Below are 13,355 nucleotides of genomic sequence, written 5' to 3'. Positions count from 1 at the left end.
ATATTTATTAGCTGCATGACCTTGGACAAGTTATATGGCCACCTTCGGCATCATCACCATCATCATCATCTGAGATGGTCCGGTCTAGCTCCTCTACTATCTACCACTACCATCATAGATAGAGGACTTTAGAAAAGATCTGCAAAGTTCTCAAGGAACCCACAGTCTAAGGAAGGAGATAACATGTGTAAGACTATGTGCAGGATCAATTGGAAACCCACTTTGTGCTCACAACAACCATAGCAGTCAGTTTCTTGCCATTTTTCAAATGGGTAAGCTGAGGCAGGACCAGTTAGGGGATGCCATAGTGCACAGAACACCAGTCCTGGTGTCAGAAAGACTCTTCCTAAATTGAAATCTGGCCTCAGACACTTATCAGCTGCATGTTAACAAAGTTGGACTGAACAACAACAGCAACAAATTGAAAAAGGGTTAAATGACTTGTCCAGGGTCATAAAGATAGTTTGTGACCTTACTTAGCATCAGCTGCTCATCTATAAAATGAGGGGGGAGGGCTTGAAGAATTCTAAGAACCTTTTCCAGCTCTAAATCTATAGTACTCTGATGTCTCGGTGCCTCCCACAATCCTCTAAGACCAGAAATTGCAGAAAAGTTGCAGATCCATGAGGGAGTTTCCTGAACCCAGTCAGCTAGCCGACCTTTATTAAGCACTACTATGTGCCAAGGGTGGTTCTAAATGATGGGAAGTGGCTACAAAGAAAGACCAAAATAGCCCTTGCTCCCGAGCTTCCATTCTACTGGAGGAAACAATATGCAATGGAGGATGGAGGGTGGTCTCAGAGAGGAAGAGAAGCTCTTTTACACACACACACACACACACACACACACACACACACACACACACACACTCACACACACACACACACACACACACACACACACACACACACACACCCCACTGGAGAAGAAAATGGCAAACCATTCTAGCATCTTTGCCAAGAAAAAACCAAATGGGTCTTAAAGAGTTGAGCATAACTGCAATGGCTGTAACAAGATAGGTACACACTTTTTATACACAAATAATGTGTGTGGGTGTGTATATAAGTAAAAGTGTATGCATGCATATGTGTGTGTATATATGTGGAGTCCCTACTGATGTCTATATTCATCTAGATAGGATTCTAGCTGTAACTTTCTTAACAGAGGGAATCTAGGGAGAAGGAAAGTTCCCCTATTGCTATTCTATTGATACAGACTCCATTTTAGGCATTTTCTCTACAATTTACAGTTTTAGAGTAGCCTGGGGAACTAAGAGATTAAGTGATCTGTGCAGGGTCATGTGTCGAGCAAGGGCAAGAGAACCACATTGGAAGCTAAATCCATTGGCCCTCTTCTCTGTATACTATGAAGCATCTCCATATTTCTGTATACAAACGAATACATGCCCCCAGATGCAAATACATAACTATATATTACAACAGGAGTTCAATCATACAACTTTGAATCCCTATATGCTACAAATGGTTGTATATATCTAGTTTCATATGCATGAGCCAATACTGTTCAGATGCATCTATGTTGCGTGTATGCATGCACATATAGGCAGCTAGGTGGCCCAGTGGATAGATTGTTGAATTCAAATTCAGCCTTAATACCCTAGTTATATGATCCTGGGCAAGTCACTTCACTCTGTTTGCCTCAGTTTCCTCATATGTCAAATGAACTGAGAGAAGGAAATGATAAATCACTTCCAATATCTTTGCCAAGAAAACCCCACTTTTTCCTGAGGCTGGGGTTAAGTGACTTGCCCAGGGTCACACAGCCAGGAAGTGTTAAGTGTCTGAGACCAGATTTGAACTGGGGTCCTCCTGAATTCAGGGCTGGTGCTCTCTCCACCGTGCCACCTAGCGGCCCCTGAGAAAACCCCATTTTTGACTAAAAAGGGTCAGAAAGAGAGATGACTGGAAAATGACTAAACGACAACAAAGAATACATTTACTTATATGTATGAAGTATAAACATATACATACATAGGGGTGCATATTCATATATTTACATACACAAATGTGACACTAGGTGGTGCTGTAGTACATAGAGCTCCAGATCTGGAGTCAGGAAGACTCATTTTCCTGAGTTCAAATCTGCCTCCAGACACTTATTAGCTTTGTGACCCTTGGCAAGTCACCTTAGCCTGTTTGCCTCAGTTTCCTCATCTGCAAAATGTACTGGAAAACTACTCTAGTGTCTCTGCCTTTCAAATAAGGTCATGGAGGTTGCATAGGAGTGAAAAATGGCAACCACTATCACAGCAGCAACAATAATAACATATGAGACATACACATACCCATATGGTCCCTGAGTTTAAGCTCCACCTTAGACTCACCTGTTTAAACTTAGTGTTCCCAGGTTACTCAAGAAGCCTGTAGATTATTGAAAAGGATCTGTGCTCCATTATGTTCGTACTTATATGTATGTATCCAGAATGTTTCCCTTTAAATTTTACATAGAGCATGGATACTGTGAGCTATATTTATTCTCAGTTTGTATCATTATTTATTATCATCTTCCTTTTCCTACATTTAACAGCTCTTAGGTCTGTGGGAGTTTTAAAATACTCTGATTCACAATGTCCTTATCTTTTAAACTTTCATCTAAAGCAGTTGCAGTCACTACTTAAGACATCAAGCCCCTTAACACTTAAGAACCTGGCCCTCCCTGGACTTTCAGCAGCGTGGAGTGCTCATTGACCACCCTCCGCTGAAGTTATTTTAAAGTTTTTCAAACATTCAGTCCATTCCATCCTCGTTTTTAGCAGGGCCTGTGGATTCTTCTCTCTAATGACACTTTTCTGTCTGCTGGAGATAAAATGGTTCATCTTCTCATTTTATAAGAACTTCCAGGTCCTTATTGTTTGTTTTCTTTGAACCTACTTGCATGAATGGCTCAAAGTCCCTCTGTGAAAACTTTTTTTCTTTCAAAAGCCTTTTTAATTATTGTTTTGTGCCAAGAAATTCCCATTGAGAGTTTGCTTTCAGCTTGATGCCTGTGCCAGTTGAAGATGACAGCATGTATGTAATTATAATGATAGCGCATGGCCCTGGAGAAGTGAAGGGGGACATGAGGTGAGGGATTATGTGGATGGAACATGGTATGTGTTGGGAGAGTTTGCAGATACTCAGGCTGCTTTTGCTGAGCTTCTTCCTGTCTTCCTTGCTTGTTCTTTAGTACAATGTGTGTCTTTGCACCAGGCAAGAGTCCTTCACCTCATTGGTGTTCTGGATTATTTTGCCTTTCTGCTCAAGTTGAGCATCTTCTTAGCAGAAGAGTTTTTTTTTAAAAATACATTATGTAGAATAACAGAGCAAAGCAATTTTACTGAAATATAGTTGTTCAAATTTATTTAAAGTTTATCCAGAATTCATGGAACCCAGGTTCAAAACTCCCGTTTCATAGATGAGTAGGAGAGAGATCTATTTAGAAATGAAAACAGTATAGAAACCAAGGACAGCAATAATTTTAAAAGAATATGATAGCATAGTGCTGAGAGAAAAATAGCATATTTATTCCAAAATAGTCAAAATAATTTTTTGATGTTACTGAACACTTTACCTATGACTATATGATGTTAGAAAATTTTAAATGGATATGTTCTGCAGGCTAAGTGAACCATGGAGTCAATAATAGCTCTCTAAAGGCAAAAAAAGACATGATAATTCCTCCCTCCCTCTCTTCCTTCCTTCCTTCCTTCCTTCCTTCCTTCCTTCCTTCCTTCCTTCCTTCCTTCCTTCCTTCCTTCCTTCCTTCCTTCCTTCCTTCCTTCCTTTCCTTCTAAAACATTACAGTATATAGACTATTTATGATTATGGAGAGCCAGAGTCAAACATCAGCATTTTCTCAGAAAGTTGAGATAGATAATGAAATGGTTAATTCCAATGTAGCAAGTCCTCTTGAGGACTGGAGGAATAAATATGTTCCCCCCCCAAAAAAAAAGGCAACCAGCATGCTGAGCCAATGAATGACTTGTGTCCTGGGTTCAGATGGAGCTAGAAATCCCAGGATAAGGATATGGCCAAGCCTCGGTAATACTTTACTGTGTAGCTGCACTTGACACTTAAATTAGTAAAAGGAAGGGCCAGCTTGATGAATCATTGAAAGCAAATTATCCTCTGATTCTTCCAGACAGCCTGTAACACACCACCAAAGGCAGCTCATGCATTTTGTAGGACTATTTCTCAATTCTCCAGCACAGTGATGGGTGGAGCTTTTCTGATATATTCATTCAGTTCAAAGAGAAGCTGCCTATTTATGATGAGCTCTATAGCTATGCAGTAGGTGTCTACTGCATAGGGCATCTGGACAAATTCATGGCACTTCAGGATCCCTCCTTTCCTCCCTCTGTGGGCAGTGGGCAGGTAATTGCTCAATCTGTTAACAAAAAGACTGAGTACAAATTTAGCAATTCTGTGCTCAGTTTGGTTTGAATAGTATCTGATCTCTGATTGTTGGGCTTTTACCTAGAATGTAGGCTCATAGGATCAATGACTCAGAGCTGGAGGAGGCTTCAGATAGCATCTCGTTATATCCCTTAATTTTATAGATGAAGAAACTGAGGCTCAGATGTTCCCTATGACGACTACAGGCGCACTATAAAAGCTCTCACTGAGGGTGGGAGGGGTAGTCAACCAATTAACAAACATTTAGAGAGTCCCTACCATGTGCCAGACACTGCTGAGAGGTGACAAAGTCAAAGGACAGTCTTCAAGGAGCTTATATCGTAATTAGAAGGAGCTAAGATGGCAGTCCCTAGTTAATTCTGGTTCAGGAAGATAGCTGCTTTGTACATCTCATCAGATGGTTATGGAAAAGGCCATTACCCAAAATAATACCCAATAAAACTATTTACAAGCAAACAGCAGAAATAGAGAAGTTAGACAGATTGAGATATGCTGAAAATACCTGGTCAGCCATTTGAGTTTTGGCAAACAGATAGAATTCAAGCCTGGTAGTCCTCTCAGAGACTGGAGCAAAGAGCCACCAGTTTCACAGTATTATTGAAGCCTTCCCCATCCAGTGTTTCCCTAGCTCCCTTCTGGAAGGCTGCCATTACCGACATAGTGCCTGTTTCCCTGTATAGGAAATAGCAAGTCAGGCTGCAGATCCCATCTCTCTGTACCATCCACATTTCGGTAACTCGTGTGACTATCCTATCTTCCTCAGAAAACAAGGGGCTCGGTTCTTATCACGACATACACACTCTCTTTCTTTGGTGACTATCCCCTGGGAGTTGGAAAGAGAATCTGAGGCATATGGCTCCAACTCTGATTTCCTGTCTCATAGCATTTCTTTGAGGCCTGTGAGGGGCATGGGAAGTCAATGATTCTCCCTATTTCATTGTGGGGAGGGGGCTCTCTTTCCTTGAATGCACATCCAAGGGTATGTGGAGATGGAGGAAAAGGAATGATGTCACTGGATGGTTAGAGGTCAATAAATATTGCTTTGCATTTAAAAGTAACAAAGGGACTGGGCTTTATAACCACTTAGGTGGCCTCCATCCCCACCCCATCCTCTCCCCAAGATTAAGTCTAGTATTGGGTGCTTTTCTGTAGTGGAGATCTTCTAGATTCTCTTTCTAGATCTTATATGTAGTTGACTATTTACATGTTATGTCCTCCATTAGAATGTAAGGTCGTTGGGGCTTTTTGTTGTTCCCATAACTCTTAGGACAATGTCTGGCACATGCTAGGTCATGAATAGATGCTTGTTGATTGATTGACTGGTTGTCTGAGCTTTGGAGTTAGTGAAACCCAGGTTGAAATATTGTTCTGGCACTTTCTCACAATGTGAGCATAGGGATGTTCTTTAAGCTCTCTGACCTATAGCCACCTCTGTATGCTACAGTGGGGGAAAAACTCATCCACACCAGATTTGGCATTAGAGGGTCCAAGTTCTCAACCTGCCCCTGCTACCTATTAGCAATGGCACTTCAGGAAATTCTCCAGGACTCAGTTTCTTCTTTTGTAAAAGAGAGAGATTGGACAACATCCCTTCTAGTTGTCCAGATACTAAAGTCTAAAATACTGTGGTCTATTAAGTTACAGAGAGACTAAACTCAATCACAGAACCTCAATGCATAATAAAGAAAACAATAGCTAAAAAATAATTTCACCAAAAAAGTCTGAACATTTTCCAACAGAGAGACTAAAGGGCTTTTACTCCAAGGGTCTTTCTTCACTTATATATGTATAACTTGGTGAACCTTACATTTAATAATTAGGATTGCATGAAAGAACCAAGAATTCATAAAAATTTAATTGACTTGCAGACCAGTCACGAAAGCTGTTTTTAGTTCATTAGACTTGGTCAGCTCAATACAAAGTGAATCTAGTAATCATAATTTGCTTTTCAAATCCAGGTGTCTGAGCTAGATTTCTCACAATTTAAATTTTGCCACATTTCTGCTTCTGTGGCTATCACACCCAATCAAGTGGGTTATTATTTTTGTGGGAATGGGAGTGGAAGCAATGAGAACAAAAGAATTAGGCATTCCATTATATCTTAGACAGCAAAAGACAACTGAGGATGGATGAAATTGGGAGCTTGCTGGGGAAACGTGAAAGCTGAGAGCAGGGAGGAGAACTGGCCTGTCCATTTCCAATGGAAATCACCAATGGAAAAGAATGCATTCTTCTGATAGACCCTTATGGTGGAGCATTTCTCTTAATGCTACCATGATGCTGGATATCACTTTTCCATTGCTACTTTTGATCTTCCTTTGTAACAAACTAAAATATACAAGAGAAACCACTAAACTAACAAGCCTGACATTTTATACAACATTTTATGCTCCTAAATCACCTCTCCCCTTTCCCACTTCCTCCCAAAAATGAGGTTCATTTTTTATTTTCAAGCCAGATATTTCTAATTTTCTTAAAAGGTCCTGGTTTATTTTTAAAGTTTCAAGGCTAAATAAAATGAGCGTGTTGCTAATGGGCAAATTAAATTAAACAAGAAAAGAGGAGAAGTCAAAAGCAAATTCTTCATTCCTTCACATTCCCATATTTTGTGACCAATTTCCATTTGCCAATCATAGGTTCATCTTACTCTAAAAGAAACAAAAGAAAACACAACAGAAAGTCAGAGCATCATAGATGGAGAGCTGGAAACGTCCCCAGAGATTATAGATGGAAACTAAGGCCCATAGAAGTAAAGTGGTCTGCCCACAGTCACACAGGGTGTCAATGTCAGAGGGAACGGGGAGTTCAGATCTTGTAACTTCAGGGTTAGTGTTTTTTTAATTGTTTTGGATGAGAGCAAGCTCACCCATCAGAAAACTTCTTTGCTTAGATAATCATATAAATATGTATACATATATTGGATTTAACATATTTTTAACATATTTAACATATATTGGATTAATTGTCATCTAAAGGAGGGGGGGAAGGGAAGGAACAATTTGGAACACAAGGTTTCACAAGGGTCAATGATGAAAAATTATCCATGCATATGTTTTGAAAATAAAAATATAATAATTTAATACAATATTTAAAAATATAAAATAAATTCTTTGTTTTATACAATGGCGCAGGATCTTATCCCGCACAGGCTAACATGATCTTGAAGCTACTTTTTTGCATTTGTTCTTTCCTGACTTAGGTGTGTACATACATAGCCATCCTTAGACAGATCTTCAGAATTCATGACTACCTTAAGAGTTAGATTCAGAGGGGCTGCTTTCTCAAGTCATTGACAGCTCTTCTTTTCAGGGTGCCAGTAGAAGCTACTCCAGCACTCAGAGAAGATGACCTAGACTAGCCCAGTCTTGGGTCTGGTGTTCCAGAAAACACCTGGAAAAATATGAAGGGAATCTCTCTTTCAGGGAGTGGGTCTCCTCTTAAGACTGAAGCTGGTGGATTAATGTATGTGGATCTCTCACCCTTAGGGAGTGAGTATGAGTAAAGTGTGTCACTCCTTTATGGCCAGTTGTGGGATTTCATTTTAAAAGAGAAATACAAAATATTAATAAAAAGAGAAAGAAAACTATTTGGGAGAGAAGGGTCAAGCCTTCAGGACTATCAGGAAAAGCTCTGTGTAGAATGTGGCATTCGAGCTGAGCCTTGCACAGGTTAAGGATTGCAAGAGGAAGAAATGAGAAGTAGAACAGGTTAGAAGTGGGTTATGTCCTAAACACGGAGCATGGCCAGTGAAAAACTGCAGAGAAGGGAGAGAGTGCCTTGTAGAAGGAATCCCAACTAACCAGTTTTCCCCTTTTCTCATAGAAAAAAGGGAGAAAAAAAGAAATGCTTTTTAATTTAAAAAATCTTATTTTAGGTCAATCTGGAATTACTTTATAAAAGTTTAAGCGATCATACGTTTTGAACCAATAATTCAATTGTTGGGACTGTATCCTGAAAGTGTTATCAAAAACAAACAAGAACAACAACAACGCTATCTGTTCATGGATTTTCATAACTGCATTACAGAAATATTGTAAACAGAGAAATCTGGAAACAACCCAACTATCCAATGATAGGGCTTGTAAACCATTAAAAAAATAAAGTAACAGAACACTATAATGTAATTAACACTTGTGTATGAGAGCAATACACATGAATCTCAAAGAACCTTCAGAAAACCATGAAAAAAAACATTAAGAAGAAAAGTGTCTTCTCAAAAACAAATAAGAAAAGTGAATGAGAATTAATGGATAAGAAAATAACCCTAATTGAGAACTTGCAGTACCTAAACAAAGTTTATGATATTTCTTACATTTAGGCAAATTCAATTAAATGTAAATCACTTCCAAACAAGTCTATTTGATCCCATTGATGTTCAAATGTTATGATTTTTAATAAAACATTTAATTAAAATATAGATGGCAGACATTTATTGGAGGAGGGATTTTACACCAGCATTTTGCTTTACCAAAAATAATTTTTAAACATATAATCAACAGAAAAGAAGCATAATTATATTTGATGTTTTCTATGACTCCAGTCAATTTTGTGTGATTAAAGAGATGTGATTAGCTATATAACTTACAGAACCTTTCTTCCTCCCTTTTTATGCTTTTGTCACCGATGCCCTTGAAACATGTATTGGTTATTCGCAAAAAGATTTTGTAGAGATGGGAGACTGGGTATCTGGGTCGATAGCTATTGGCATCTTCTTGATCACCTTTTTTGGTAGTAACAAGTCTGTGATTTATTCCAAGTGTGTAGCATCCTCCTTCCAGATCACTTGAAAATCAATCACCTCTACTTCCTAGAATCCTGATTTTTCCATCAAGATTCGATTCAAGTGCTTCATCTCACACGAGGCTTTTCCTGACGTGCCCAATTGTCAGTGCCCTTGGTGAATGCTTTGTATTTTGTCCTGCTTTACCTGAGTACACCCTGCTGCCTCCAATGGGAGATGGGCTCCTTAAAAGAAGGAGCTTTTTGGTTCTAGTGTCCACCACAGCAGCAGAAACAGCATATGTGAAGGCCTTAATTCCCTCAATATGTCCTTCCCTCTAGTAAGGCTTCATTTGGTGTATACAGGTTCTGATATTTTGGGGGGTTTTGTTTTCTATGGCACCATTCTGCAGCACATCAAGGACTGTAGCATTCAAATGCAGATATGATGCATCGCTGCAATCAATGAGGAATAAAGCAACTTATTTGGCTGCTTCTAAGGTTTCTAAGACTCTTCATGTTTTTTGTCTATTTCTTGTCTTCCTCCTAATTTCATCCTTAAATGCTCTGGCTTAACTGGAACCTGAACCAAGTTTTCTGCAAACTTGTTACTGCCCTAATATTCCTTAACGTTTTGTGAGATTACACATATGAGATCTTTATAGTCTCTCACCATCCTATTTAGTAAGATTTGACAAAATTTTATTCTGAACTGTTGTTGCCCTTGGATACCACAACTCTCCCCCGGGAGAGATTTCCAGGATCTTTGGGCCTACTTATTATGTCCAATTTAAACTGGCTAAATTCCCTTAATCTGTGTTCCTATCTGTTCACAGTCACGTGATCAAATCAGGCTTGGCTGACTTTTGCCTCAATCAACAGATATTTCCTGAAAGTGTTTGTTGTGCAGAAAGCACTGTGCTGGGTGTTGGCGGATGCAAAGACAAAACACAATGAACTATCCCCCTTCTCAGCAAGCTTGCATTCTATTTTGTCCTTTCTTCCGATCTGGCATTGATATTAGTCTTTGTTTTAACAAGTAGGTTTTCTGTCTGTAGAGAGTCTTCTGAAATTTTTCATAGAATTGATCTTCCTCTTTATCCTGTACAATAGATGTTGGGATACAAGTTCTATAATCCTCCTGGGGTTCATTATGGAAATGTTCATTATGAACACTTCAGTAGTAACATAAGCAAATATCCTATAAAATGGTGATTTACATTGTCTTTGGATGAGCAAGAAAAGCAGCTCTGCTGCCTTCTATTTTGGACTTTTCCAGGAGAACTATGAGCCATCCTGCCATTTAGCTCATTTTTTTTTTTTTTTTCTGGTTTCATTCATATAAAGGACGTCATGAAGGATATGATTAATTTCTTTCAATAACATTTCCATTTGGTCATTGAATAATAATTGCACATTTAGAGGACCAACAGTGAAATCCTTGTTAATAGTTTAACATCTGTTTGTTTCTTGGTATTCTTTTCCTCCTTGTCTTGCACTTTCATTGCAGAGGGGAAGGGTAAAAATTATCGTTCACAAGACTGAAGGCAAATTTTCACTTTTCTTTGTTTCAGGGATTGTTATGGCTAACTAATTCAGCCCCTAGATTTGTGTGAGTCACTCTTTCCTTAAAAAGGCTAGTCCTTGGAAATCAGACAGAAAGCTTCATCAGCATGATACTCAAGGCCTTTCCAGGATGATAGAACCTGTCAGTGCCTGTGCTCTCCCAGTATAACTTTTGAGAAGTCAAAAGAATATTTCTATACCAAAGAAAGGGATCACAGGAAAACTATTTGGACCATGCGATGACCGTGTTACACGATGCTTTATGTTTTACAAAGTATTTTCATACAATAACTTTCTGAAGTGAAGGGTAGTACAAATGTTATCATGACTAATTTATAAATGGGAAAAGTGAGGTTGTCTTGATTATAGACAGAAGCAAAATAGGAACTCAATTCTCCCACATTCAATCCTAGAACTCTTCTAGCAAAAATTATATTCTGTTGCTTTCAATAGACAAATAGATAAACAGATAAATAAAACTTTTATTAAGCACATAGCATATATTAGGCACTTAGTAAGTCCTAGGAATACAAAAACAAGAAATCAATGTGTTTCATACTATGGAGTATTTTAATTCTTTGTTTATATTAATTAATTTTGAACCTAAATACAAAAAGACAAAAAATTTTCTGTGAACACAGCACAACACAAAAAGAGGATACAATATAAAACCATGAATCTCCATTTTACACTGCTTCCTTTTTTTGAATAATTACATAATAAATATTACACATCATTTTCAAAATTACCCTGTTTTTCAGTTCTTTCTTCTGAGTTTCTACTGTGCACTTTTTGCTTTTTTCTCTTTTTCCCTCTTAAAGAAGGCCACCATTAAGTATGTACGTATGTGTATATATGTATATGCATATATGTTTGCATGTATGTAAAATCATATTGTACATACTTCTAATTATCAATGTAATTGGATGGCATCTTCCTTTATGATTCCTTTGCAGTTGATCTGAGTATTTACAATACTCAAAATTGCTAGTTGCTTACAATCATTCTTAGAATAATATTACTGCTAATTATACCTAATGTTCTCTTGCTTTTGCTTATTTCATTCTTCATCACTTTGGGTAAGTTTTTCCATGCTTTTATAAAACCAAACAGCTCATCATTCCTCATAGTACAGCAGCATTCTATCTATTCTATTACAACCTTTTTTTTTTTTTTAGCCATTTCCCAATTTATTAGCTTCCTCTTAATTTCCAAAGCATCTTAATTCTACTGGGGAAAGGTGACTCTTAAAGGGGAGATGAAAAGCATAAATGGATGCATGTGGGACAAAACAGAAGGTAAGCAGATGAGAGAGTGGGTCAGATTGGAAAAGGGAAGGAGAAGAGGGACGCTTAGAAGACAGAGTAGAAAAGTAGAATGGTGACAATACAGCAATTGAAGGCGCCAACATAGAAAATAGAAAGTTAATAAGGGATAGGTTATTTTTTCTTTAAGAAGATGATCAATTCATTTTTGGACATGTAGAGTTTAAGGTGACTGCAGAGCATCAAAATGGAGATTTTCAGTAGCAGATCTCTGGGAAAGAGAATGGGTCTGAATATATACATTTGGGAAAAATCTGGAAAGGAGTGATAATTGACATTGTGGCAATAAATCATATTTTCAAGAAGGGTGTAGAGACGACAAAAAGCAAAGAGAAAACTTTGGGGGATATTTTTGCTCAGTGAGTATCAGAAAGGAAACAAGCCAGTGAAAGAGACTGAGAAAGTTGATTTCATGCACTCATGAAAATAGTTTACATATAATCTTCTAAGAAACACAAATACATGCAACTAATAGTTATATTTGAAAATTCCAAAAACAAGTTCTTTACAAAAACACAGTTTTTTAAGTTGAATGCCCTCTAGGCCATCCTCTAACCATACCTTGCTACAATCCCCTCCCCCCCAAAAAAAGTGGTCATCTAGTCTTCCCTTAACTAGGAGTCCACTATCTGCCAAAGCTTCTTTCTTCATCCACTCGGGGGTAGCACTATTCATAAAGCTCAAGTTTAAATCTGCCTCTTTGTACTTTCCTTCATTGTTCCTAATGGTGCCCTTTAGAGCTAAATAGAAAATGTCTAATGCCTCTTTTGCAATATATCCTTTCAAACATTTGAAGACAGCTTTTCTAATCCTTCTGAGTATTCTTTTGTTAAGAGCTAACACCATCAGTTTGTCCAACTGAGCATCATGTAGCACAGACTTACAATCCTTTGCCATTTTGGCTGATGTCCTCCGGAGACTATCCATTGTTGAATGTGCTTCCTAAAATGTGATATCCAGAAGCGAACTTAATACTCTAACAATGGTCTCAAGAGGGAAAATATCAGTTACTACTTAGAAAAAACTAATGAATTGGATAATTGTGGAAATATGTATGGACGAGTTACACATGTTTAACATAATTTGGATAACTTGTCATCTAGGGGAGGGATTGGGGGTAAGGCTTTGCAAGTGTGAATGTTAAAAACTATGCATGCTTTTTATAGTTTTTTATTTACAAGATATATGCATGGGTGATTTTTTTCAGCATCGACCCTTGCAAATCCTTTTGCTCCAAATGATCCCCTCCTTCCTCCCATCCTTTCCCCCCGAGGGCAGGTAGACCAATACATGTTAAATATGTTAAATGCAATATATGTATACATATTTA

The sequence above is a fragment of the Sminthopsis crassicaudata genome, chromosome 4, assembly GCF_048593235.1.
Source record: "Sminthopsis crassicaudata isolate SCR6 chromosome 4, ASM4859323v1, whole genome shotgun sequence".
NCBI lineage: Eukaryota > Metazoa > Chordata > Mammalia > Dasyuromorphia > Dasyuridae > Sminthopsis > Sminthopsis crassicaudata.
The sequence above is the reverse complement of the archived record's forward strand: the minus strand, read 5'-3'. Positions refer to the sequence as shown.